Source organism: Trichosurus vulpecula, chromosome 6, assembly GCF_011100635.1.
Source record: "Trichosurus vulpecula isolate mTriVul1 chromosome 6, mTriVul1.pri, whole genome shotgun sequence".
NCBI classification, from domain to species: Eukaryota; Metazoa; Chordata; class Mammalia; order Diprotodontia; family Phalangeridae; genus Trichosurus; species Trichosurus vulpecula.
This window is the reverse complement of record NC_050578.1, coordinates 186,401,259-186,412,402: the sequence shown is the minus strand read 5'-3', so window position 1 is coordinate 186,412,402 and position 11,144 is coordinate 186,401,259.

Here is an 11,144-nt window from a genome sequence, read left to right as displayed (position 1 = left end):
TTTATTTTTGTTCATCACCGGCATCCTCCTAGATATGTCCATTCCATGCTTCATGGAGTATATTGCTGTTGTCATGAAAATGGTTGAGTAGCACTAGATTCTCTTGACCAGGAATTTGATAGTTCTGTGGATTTCTTGAGGAGAGCCCCCTTTTGCTTGTATTGAGCAAGTTTAATTTATGTCTTGATGTCAAGGACTCCAAGGCCACCTGTGGAACATGTGGGTCAGTGAGAGAAATGCTGGATTTAGATCCAGAGGTATGAGCTTGGGCAAGTCACCTAACTTTTCAGTTTCCTTTTTGGTAAAATAAGTCAAATAGACCAAATGACTTCTAACACCTTTCCAACTCTATGACTCATTCTCAGAAACATCTTTGGTTCTTAAGATAAAATGTTTTAGAAATCTGAATAATGATACAAAGACTAATGATCAACCATAGGTATCAAAGTTCAATTCTTAAACCTTGAAAGGTCTTGGACTGGCTTCGGTTAGTTCTTCCCTCACTAACTGCTTTTTTTCCCTGCTTTTTTCTTCTTCTCCTATAGGTTAATCCCTTTGACCAGTATAACAGTAGATGAAGAAATTAAGTCCCAGAGAGGTGAATGAGCAAGGTGCATGATTTGACCTATGTTATTGCACACATATGCACACTGTGTACTGAATTCTACTGGGCCATTTTAAGGTTATATAAAGTAGAAGGATTCTTTGCAGAAAGGAGGGACTACAGCTGTGGAACAGTACATATATTGTCAGATTTTTTTTTTGTAATTAACTGGCTTACTGAGTGAGGGAGGGGACAAGATATATTTGGAAATGAAGGTGATGTAAAAAAAAAGAAGGCTGATATAAATTTTAAAATGTGCTCAAAGGGGACAGACGTAGGGAGGTATTATTTTCACTGGACTTTCCATACTTTAGAGTTCCTCTGTTTTTCTGGTCTGCTTAGTAGGCCAAAGAACTTAGCTGGTAAATCATTAGCAGAAAGGGGTAATAACATTAGTAAGAATGATGATAATAACTCAGGTTTGTATGATACAGGAAGGCAAGAGTTGTTAGTAATAGTCCTAACAAGGCTAGCCTTTCTCCCACTGAGGCTCCCTGCAGGTAGCACGTAAAAGCAGGGCGAACCCAGATGTTCTGGTGGGTTGTCACTGCACTCACTCGTATACTCTAGCTTCCAAGCTGAATGCCTTGACAGGAGGATGAACAAGATATAAGATAAGACATCTTTATGGCAAGGGCATTTTAACTTTTAGGGAAGGGAGGTCTGTAATTTCTAAGTGTTTTTTAAAACTATCTTTTTTGTGTTCCATGGTAATATATGTTTCTCTGGTGAAATTTGGGGTAACAGGATATTCTGTGAGCTGCCTGAGGTCTTGGGCATAGAAAATACTAGTGTTTGAGTAATAATGAGTGTAATAAGATCTGTTACAGGTGCATCTTTGACAATACTTTCTACATCCCTTTCCAGTATTCCTGAGAGTGCCCACCTCAAATTTTTAACAGTGTACTCTTCATTGTGTGTAAATTCCAATAAAAAGAATAGGGGCCTCAGTGTTTGAACCTCATCATCTATTCTCAGGTGAAACAAAGTATATTTTTTCAAAAGGAATATTTTGCTCTAATTTCCCTCCTAAATTTGATTTTTTTTCTTACTGTGACATTGCATGTAACAGAGAAGGAGCTATAAACCTTTCCTAGTTATCTTAAGACTAAAACTTAAGGCTCAAATACATACTGTCCTTTTATCCAGATGTCCTTTCATTTTACTCTTCTTTATATTTTCATTCTAAACTTCTTTTTCATCATGTGTGGGTGGTAGGAGGACTATTGTGGGCAAGGAGTGTATTATTTAATATTATTAATATTATTATTATCGAAGTGCTTCCTAGATAAATTTGACTTTGGCAGAGTGCTTTGGGAGAGGAAGCTAAGGATCATCATATGAAAAAAAGACACAGAACTGGGGGCCCTTTTGATTTATATCCCTTAAAACATAGATGATCTTCTCTTTGAGGCAAGTACTGAAAAATAAAAATCTAAAAGCAATCAATAACTGGGATTTTAGGTAGAGACTTGGAAGAGAGAAGAAGGGGAGTTTTAAGTTACCTGTTCAGAAGTAGAGAGAGGTAGAACACAGAGAGGCTGGAGATCTGTTTCAACTCTCACTCTGTTAATAAATTGCCTTTGAACAGAGAAACTCCTGGGTGACATCTGAATGCCTCAACCAACTGGAGTCTAAATCCTACCCCTCCAGGTAGTGTTCTGGAAATGGCAGTACCTTAAAGGAAGGGAGATTTACCAGCCCATATGTCAGTGTTCTTCCTATTCAAAGCTGACACATCTGCTATCCAGTCATTCAAGTGTGGCTAAAGAGATGACTGAGTGACCCACAGTCTGTTCCACACTCATTCTAAGTGTAGTCTGTCCTTTCAGTAGCTTCTCTACCTACCTCCAGAGATTGTCATTCAACTCACTACTGAGTCTGCCACTGTTTACCACTCCGCCTCCTAGGCTATGCAGTATCATTACTCCCTAGCCCAAGAGAACTTCCCCCAAGCTCTTCATTTTTTTATACCAGCACTCTCCCTGGATTTCTTCAAGTGATTGGCAACTTTGAAAAATAATACAATATTAGAGCTGGAAGAAGCTTTAGTGATAGTTTCTTGGGTGTGGCATTTTAACTGAGTCCATGTTTTACAGAATGAATCCTTTTATTAAAGAGATTTGCTCTGTGAAGTTTGGATTCAGTCAAAGCGCCACACTCGAGGGCCTAGAGGCCTACACGTGGCCTCCAGTCCACAGATTCCCCACCCCTGGTAGCTAATCATTTTGCTAGTAAAGGAAACTGAGGCCCGGAGAAGGGAAGAGACTTTTCTAACATCACTCAAGACACTAATGACAGTGTTGGGATTAGGACCAACCTCTCCTAGGCCCACTCCTCTTTCAACCATACTGCACCACTTCTGTGTAACATTGTTTCTATATGGACTTATTTCCTTATTTCAGATGTATTCTTAATACTATGGGCCCACTCAGCATGGGCCACAGGCTAGTACTTATTCCTAATGCATTATGTGAAATGGGCCCAGAAGCTGATGCTGATCTTTGAAGGAGGCTGGGGTTTTGAAGTTACTGCAGAGCAAACTCCCATTTTTTCCGTCACGATCAATAACAATATTCTGTTTAATAGTATATATGCCACTAGAGGCTATGCAGGAATGTTTTTTTTTAAAGCAAAGAACTGGGCCAACAGAGTTTGGACCAAACACATTTAATGATCTCCCATCACCCTTGTTCTTCATCTCTCCTCCTCATGGTTTCCAGCTGAGAACATATTTATAGATTGGCTAACTTTGGGACACCTTCATTTTAGCAGCCTCAATTGTTTACCCATTGGGGCTTTGGGGCCCACAGGACTCTTTTACACTCCTCAGAAGATTCTGGGTCTGAGAATCCATAAGTAGATTAATAAATTTTTAAAAATAAGACTACAACAAAACTCACATAAACCAAAGCTATATAGAAAATACGGGAAAATTTCTCCGATGATTCAGTATACATCTGGGGATATTTTAGTCCCTCAGAGTCATTCTTCTGAACAGTAGCTAGCACATTATCCAAAGGGAAGTGAACAGAAGACAGGATATCTAGAAAGAGTAGGAGCTTGAGCTGAATTTGTACAGACTTCAGGACATACACAGTTATCAGCTTCTCTATTTCCCATTTGTGCCCTTTTAAAATCTATATCAGCAAGCATTTTTAAACACCTACTATGTGTGGTGCTAAGCACTTACCCAAAGAAAGGCAAAAAATAATCCCTGCTCTCTAGGAGCTCAGAATCTAATGATTTGGATGATCTTCAAAAAACTACATACAAATAAACACAGACATATATATAGATATAAACAGGATAAATTGGAGATGATCCCAAGGGAAAGGCATGAGCATTATGGGGAAGGGTGGGGGTAGGAGAGCTTTCTTACAGAAATTAGAATTTTAGTTGATAGTTGAAGGACGACAAAGAAGTTAGGAGATGAGAGGGAACATTCCAAGCATGGGAGATAGCTGGTGAAAATGCCCTGTCAATAAATTAAGCATCTTGTGTAAGGAACAGTAAGGAGGCCAGTGCCCCTGTATAGTAAAGAGTATAGAGGAGAATAAAGTTAAAGTTGTCTGGAAAAGTAGGAAGGGGCCAGGTTATAAATAACTTTGAAGGTCAAACAGGATTTTATATTTGATTCTGGAGCTAATAGAGAGTCACAGGCAGACCTGCATTTTAAAAGATGATTTTGGCAGCTGAGTGGAGGATGGATGGGAGTGGGGAGAGACTTGTGGGAGGGGGCCCAACCTGCAGGCTATTGAAATAGTCCAGACACAAGGGTGTAAGGGTCTGCACCAGAGCGGTGGCTGTGTCAGAGGAAAGAAAGAGGCATACGTGAGAGATGTTACACACACATACGTAAAACCCTATTTTGTAGCTTGTTTTTCTTCTAGACAAATGGGAGTTCACTATATAGTGGTAATATCTTGTCTATCTGGCCTCTTCCTTCATAGAGGGCAGAAATTGGATTTTTGCTCTCTCTACTCTGACTCTATTATTCTACCTTGTTTCAACTCCAAGGAGCAATTTTGCTCCATGCCAGGTAATCCCTGGTCTCCCCCTTTTATTAATTGCATCCCCAGTACTTAGAACAGTGCCTAACACCTAGTAGGCACTTAAGAAATGAATAAGTGTTTATAGAATTATTGGATTCAATTTCAGCTTTCTTGTTGCATGCCGCTTTCGATGATCCTAAGCAGCTCGTTCCTATGAAGACCAATTTTTAAAACCGATGTTTTCCTATTCATGCTATACAACTATTTTACATTACAAGCACCTCATATGATCAATTAGATTGTGAGATCATTGAAGGGCCCAGTTGTATAAAAGGAAGGCCACAAGGAGAGATGTGGTGCTGACTAAATTGCTACTGGTTGATAAATGTATTGTAATGCCCCCATCTTCCTGAGTTCAAATCTTGCCTTAGATACTTACTAGCTAAGTGACCTTGGGCGAGTCACTTAACCCTGTTGGCCTCTGTTTCTCATCTATAAACAAGCTGGCAAAGGAAATGGCAAACCACTCCAACATCTTTGCCAAGAAAACACCAAATGGGTTCACGAAGAGTTAGAAACAACTGAAAAATGACTCAACGACAACAGGTGATGCAGTGGACAGAGTGACTGAAGATCTGAGTTCAGATGGAGGCTCAGACAAATACTAGCTGTGTTACCTGGGCAAGTCTCTTAACTTATCTTTGCCTCTATTTCTTTATCTGTAAAATGGGCATGGTAATAATAGTGCTTACCTCCCAGGGCTGTTATGAAGATCAACGAGATAATAATTGTTCAGGGCTTAGCACAATGCCTGGCACATAGTAATATCAATATTAATGTTAGCTATTATTATCATGTTTAAATTGGCCTCTCTGCAACATCTACCTGTCTCTCCCCTTCTGTCTAGAGTTGTTTCTAATATTTTAGACCACGAAATCCTTCCTGCTTTCTGAACTGTTTGAGGTCTCTGCCAAAGTTTAGAATCTATGTCAAACTATTTCCATTTCTTCTCTATCATAATTCTAAGATGCAACGATCACTCTCCACTAAAGTTCACGTCATTTCTATTTCAGCAGTGAGGCCCTACTTACCGATGAAAATGGAGTATGTCTTCTCACTTTTTCTCATCACCTCAACCAACTTTTGCAGAATAAAATTATCATTAAGGCAATCCAAGAAATTATTAGCTACATTGCTTTAGACAGAAGGAGAGCACCAGATGAAGGACAAATAATTAGGTCTCCATTTCTACTTTATCATGCCTTCATTTGAGACATTATGTTTGTTGAACTCTTATCAATTTCTTCCTTCTGTCCATAGGTTCTGTCTACTCTGGTGACAAAACTACTTCTTTTTTTCCCTTCTGTTATCTTGATTCAACAGCTCTCTACCATGTCTCTTCCTTCTCACTCTTAGATTATTTTACATAAAGAAATCTCTCCTTTCATGGAATGTTTTCCTTGTACTTAATAACAGTTAATGATATTGGCCAACTGGCCTTGATTATACGTATACATATATACACACACATACATACATACACATACATGCACACACACATATATGTGTGTGTATGTATAATAGCTGAAAATTTCTTATAATCACATGAATATATCTTCATAATATGGAATTCTATTACTACAGCATTACCTTTTTTTTAAAAAATTGATTCAATTTCTTTTGAATAATAGACATACTATTCTATAATATGTTAAAATAATGGGTACCAAACCAACAAGTCTCAGTGATAACATTTTTCATCTAATTTGCCTTCCTGTGTTAATATCTATAGTTTACCTTGTTTGTCTATCTTACTTCACATGTTTGTTTATAGGCATATGAAGCCATCCATGAGTTTTATTGCTGGTTTAATTCACATTTTTCCCTCTTGTGAATTATTGGACATATTTACTGTTCTTCCTATACTGTAAATTCGGTATGAAAGTTGGTTTGGTAGATATGTATGGACAGTCTTCCTGGTCTTACTTTCCTCTCACTAAAGTGACTTACTGCATGTATACACATTTTTTTTGTGGGCCCTATTAGGTATACTCCAGCTCTAACCAAGGCATATAATTTTAATATTAAGTAGGTAGAAAATATTAATCATTTATGTTGACCTTCTCTGAAAACTGTGAGCTCTTGAAGAACGGTAGCCAATGATAGTTTGAGTTGTAGAACACGCCCCATAGAACATGAGATACATGGTGCTCTCACCTTTCACATAGATCTGAAACTTCTTCCACAATTTTGCTCCCTTCATATTACACTGATAGCAAGGAAGAGCCATGATGATAGAGTACCAGATAGAAGTATAGCTATCAATGACATACTGTTGCATGTGTAATGGAAAAGGCAATTGATTCAAAGTCTGAAGACATAAGTTCAATTATAACTTCTCACAATTATGTAGCACTTTTAGGCTTTATAAACAACATATGAGATAGGTAATATAAGCATATAAGGGGCAGATAGGTGGTGCAGTGAGTAGAGCACCGGCCCTGGAGTCAGAAGGACTTGAGTTCAAATTTGTCCTCAGACAATTGACACACTAACTAGCTGTGTGACCTTGGGTAAGTCACTTAACCCCAATTGCCTTCCTTCTCCCCTCCAAAACTAAAATAAAATAAATACAAGTATATAAGAATTATCCCCATTTTATAGACAAGGCACCTAAAGCTCAGGATAATGATGTGAATTTTTCCCATTATCACATAGCTAGTGTTTTAGAAGCCCGAAGACCCAAGAGATCTTCTAAATAATTTAGTGTAACAGCATTAAAAGAATGTAAATTGAGGAGATGGGCACCAGGACCCCTGTGAATCCAAAGAGCTAAGACTTGCACAGTATTTTCCTATCATTCCTAATGTTCCTCTTTTCACTTTGACAATGCCGTAAAATAATGATGATGATGACGATGACGACGATGATGATGATGATGGTGATGATGACGAGGACGACGACGATGACGATGATGGTGATGATGGCGACGACGACGATGATGATGATGATGATGGTGATGATGACGACGATGACGACGATTATGATGATGGTGATGATGGCAACGACTACGATGATGATGACGATGACGACGATGACAATGATGATGATGACGACGATGATGATGACGACGACGACGATGATGATGATCATGATGATGATTATGATGGCTAGAATTTGTATAGCAACTTCAAGTTTTACAAATATTAAAATATTATATAATTTTATCCTCACAAAAACCCTGGAGGCAGGTGGTACTATCATGCCCATTTTACAGATGAGGAAACTGAGATAGCGTGGCTTGCCCAGGATCACACAAGCTAATCAGCATTTGGGGCTGGATTTGAATGCAGTTTTTCCTTATTCTAGGGAGACTGCTTATTTCCAGCACTCTATATACTAAACCACCTAGAAGCCTAGACAGTTACAAGACATTACAAAGCCATATCTGAGAACTACACAATTTGTCCATATCTCTCCTTTTATGGAATAATGTTTTTCTTGTACTTAGTAACAGCTATGATCCAGCCTAACTGCCCTTGATTTTACTCTTCATTTTCTTTTTGCTCTATATATACTAGCTGAAAATTGCTTATAATCAGAGCTTTTGGGCTGTTAAGAGGGAAACTGTCAATCCAACAGCTCTCCCAGCAATTGCTTATAATAACAACAAAAGTGTCTCTGACAGACTTTAAATAAAAGCATAGAGAAAGCATGTTTCTTCCACTGTGCCAGGTCATGAACCCATGCCTCCTAACCCCCAATCCAGTGCTTTCCCAGTATCCAAGTTGCCATGCCAATGCTTGTCATTCACTTGCTATGTCATCATGGGCGCATCACTTAACCTCCTCTACCTTCAGTTTACTCTTCTGTAAAATGTGGAGATTGGATGGGGTGATCTTTATGGTCCATTCCAATACTGCATCTCTATTCTATTAATAGAGCATATCTAGAAAGCTAGTGTCTTTTGAGAGACTAGAAATGTCACTGAGTCCTTAAACCATTAAAGTAAGTCTAAACCTAATTCTCACAGATCATTTCCTCATAGATTTAATGTGTGAGGAGGAAGATGAGGAGCATAACTAAAAGGGGAAAGTCCTTTGGTGTATTGAGTAGGTCTTCAGAATAAAATTCATAAAAATATAGGAACAAAAAACATGTAGGAAGAGAGGGCATGATCTAAATCAGTGAAGGGAATAGCCATATACAATAAGGTGCCAAATTAACCATTATTCACTTCTACAATGTATGATGCAATTCAACAAACCTTTCTTAAGTGCCTGCTATGTGCAGAGCACTGTGCTAGGTACTGAGGATACTAAGACAAACATGAAAGTCCCTGCTCTCAAGGAGCTTACATTGTACTGGGTAGAGGTTCTAAATATATGAATGGCACAAAAATTCATGTGCAACTATCTCAAGAACCTTGAGACTGATACAGCTCTCAGTTAGCTACATTAAGTGATATATTGAGAGCTCAGAAAAGGATCCATGAGCCAGGCTTCTTGTGCCACCCAAAAACTTTAAACTGAACAAAACCATGTCTAGCCCTTGTGGAATAAACTGAAAAATCTACAAGAGATTTTCTGAGCAACTGTGATCCCTGAGATAGCCAAAGTTTGGGTTCTCTAAGCAGAGTTGCTCGATGCTAAAATTTGTAGAATTTCTTCATGTCTTCCCAACTTTCCTTTCTACATTTTCCCCTAGACTTTCAGCACCCCTTATCTACCTACCTGCAGCTTTCCTTTGCCCTTAGCAAGTTCTCTTGTGCTGGTCCAGTTCTCACCTGTGAAAGCAGACTAATATAGCAGATCTCCCAGAAGTCTTTAGGATTGATGCTAATGCCTTGCTTTGCTGGAGAGATAGACCTGACTATCCCTCAGCCTCATTAACCTGGGAGGTTTCATTCAGTGAAATTGGGGTGTTCTAGTTAGGAGTTCATCCATGTTTGGTAATTCGTGAAGCTCCTCATCCTCAAGATGATTCCCTTCCTTGCACAAGGAGACAAGATATTGAATAAGCACTTCCCTGGAGAAGGGGAAAGTTATTTGGAAGAGGCTGGACTCTGTCAGATAAGTGAGAACTTTTATAAATACCTGACTTGGACCTGAGTGAGTGAGCAGGAGATAGGTTTAAAAAATAAAAGTGCTAAATTAAGAAGCTTAATTTTGGGCATTTCTGCTGACAGAGTTGTTTGTGGGAGGCAGGTTTATGCTCTTAATTCCCCTGCATCCAGGGGATCAAGAGCTGAAGGAAATGATAAGATAGCCTGAGGGGCAGGAAAAGTATGTCTCACTCCACTAGCTCTGTCTTCAGAAAGCAGTTGAGTGGCACTGAGTCTCAGTCTATTTCAGGGAAATGCTCAGGAATAGATAGCTACAGTATACTGACTTTCTTTCCCCCTCACCCTCCCACCCTCAGTACATACTCTCCCTTGAGTAAGGGGGCTAATTGTCATGGCTCTTAAAATTTCCTAAGAAGGAGAGAAAGGAAAAAGAAAGAAGAAAGGGACAAAAGGAAGGGAGAAAGCAAAGAAGGGAGAGAGGGAGGGAGGAAGGAAGGAAGGAAGGAAGGTAGGAAGGAAGGAAGAAAGGGAGAGGGAGGATAGGGAAAGAAAGAAGTGACAGAAGAGGAAGAAAGTCAACAAGCAAGAAACAAAGAAAGAGAACCTTTAAAGGGGTAAATCCTCACTATTTTTGGAAACTAAAATACCCAGAAATTTGAGTAAGGGGTACCAAATCATGTAACGGACAATTTGACATAAATACCAAAGGATATCAAGCTCCAATTCTAGCACTCAGTGTCAGAACTCACTTCCTTCGGTTTCTTGAGAGGTAGGTCACATTTGTCTTTCACAAATTCAATAAGTCTGCCATTATCCAAGTCTGACAGAAACATGGAACGGAACAGTAACAAATGTCAGTCACAGATGAGGTCACTAATATGACCAATAGAAACTCTCTTTGACTCATGAGTCGCCCTTAACATGGTTGATTTCCAGAAACCTCATCCCTACAAGTGACCCGGGATGATTTTCAAAGCTACTAAAGTATGTACTCATGACTACTAGTCATCTGGTTGGAAACTATAGCAAAGAATTAACTCATAATAGAGCTGATAAGATACATGTTAGTAGGAGGCACTGTATAGGATTATAATCACCATAGTAGTGCTACACTCAAACATTAAGTGAACTTTTAATCATTTTTTAATAATTTCAGTTTTCATTTGTTCGTTAGTTTCTAGAGAATTTCCTCTGGACTCTCATTTTCCATGGTCAAAGGATGATTAATATTGTAAATGTGAGCCAATATATTTGCTTATTGTTTGTGATTGTAAATTTTGAGTAATTCCTGGCTAAAAGGATTGAATAAAATTTTACATTTTGGAACCTGTAATGCTCATAAAGATCACCTCGTCCAAGTCTTTCATTTTAGCAATAAGGAAACCAAAATTCAAGAAGATTAGGTGACTGAACTAGTTAGTGGCAGAATTATAATTTGAACTCCTGATTTAGTGCTGTCTCCACTACACCAACAAGCCTT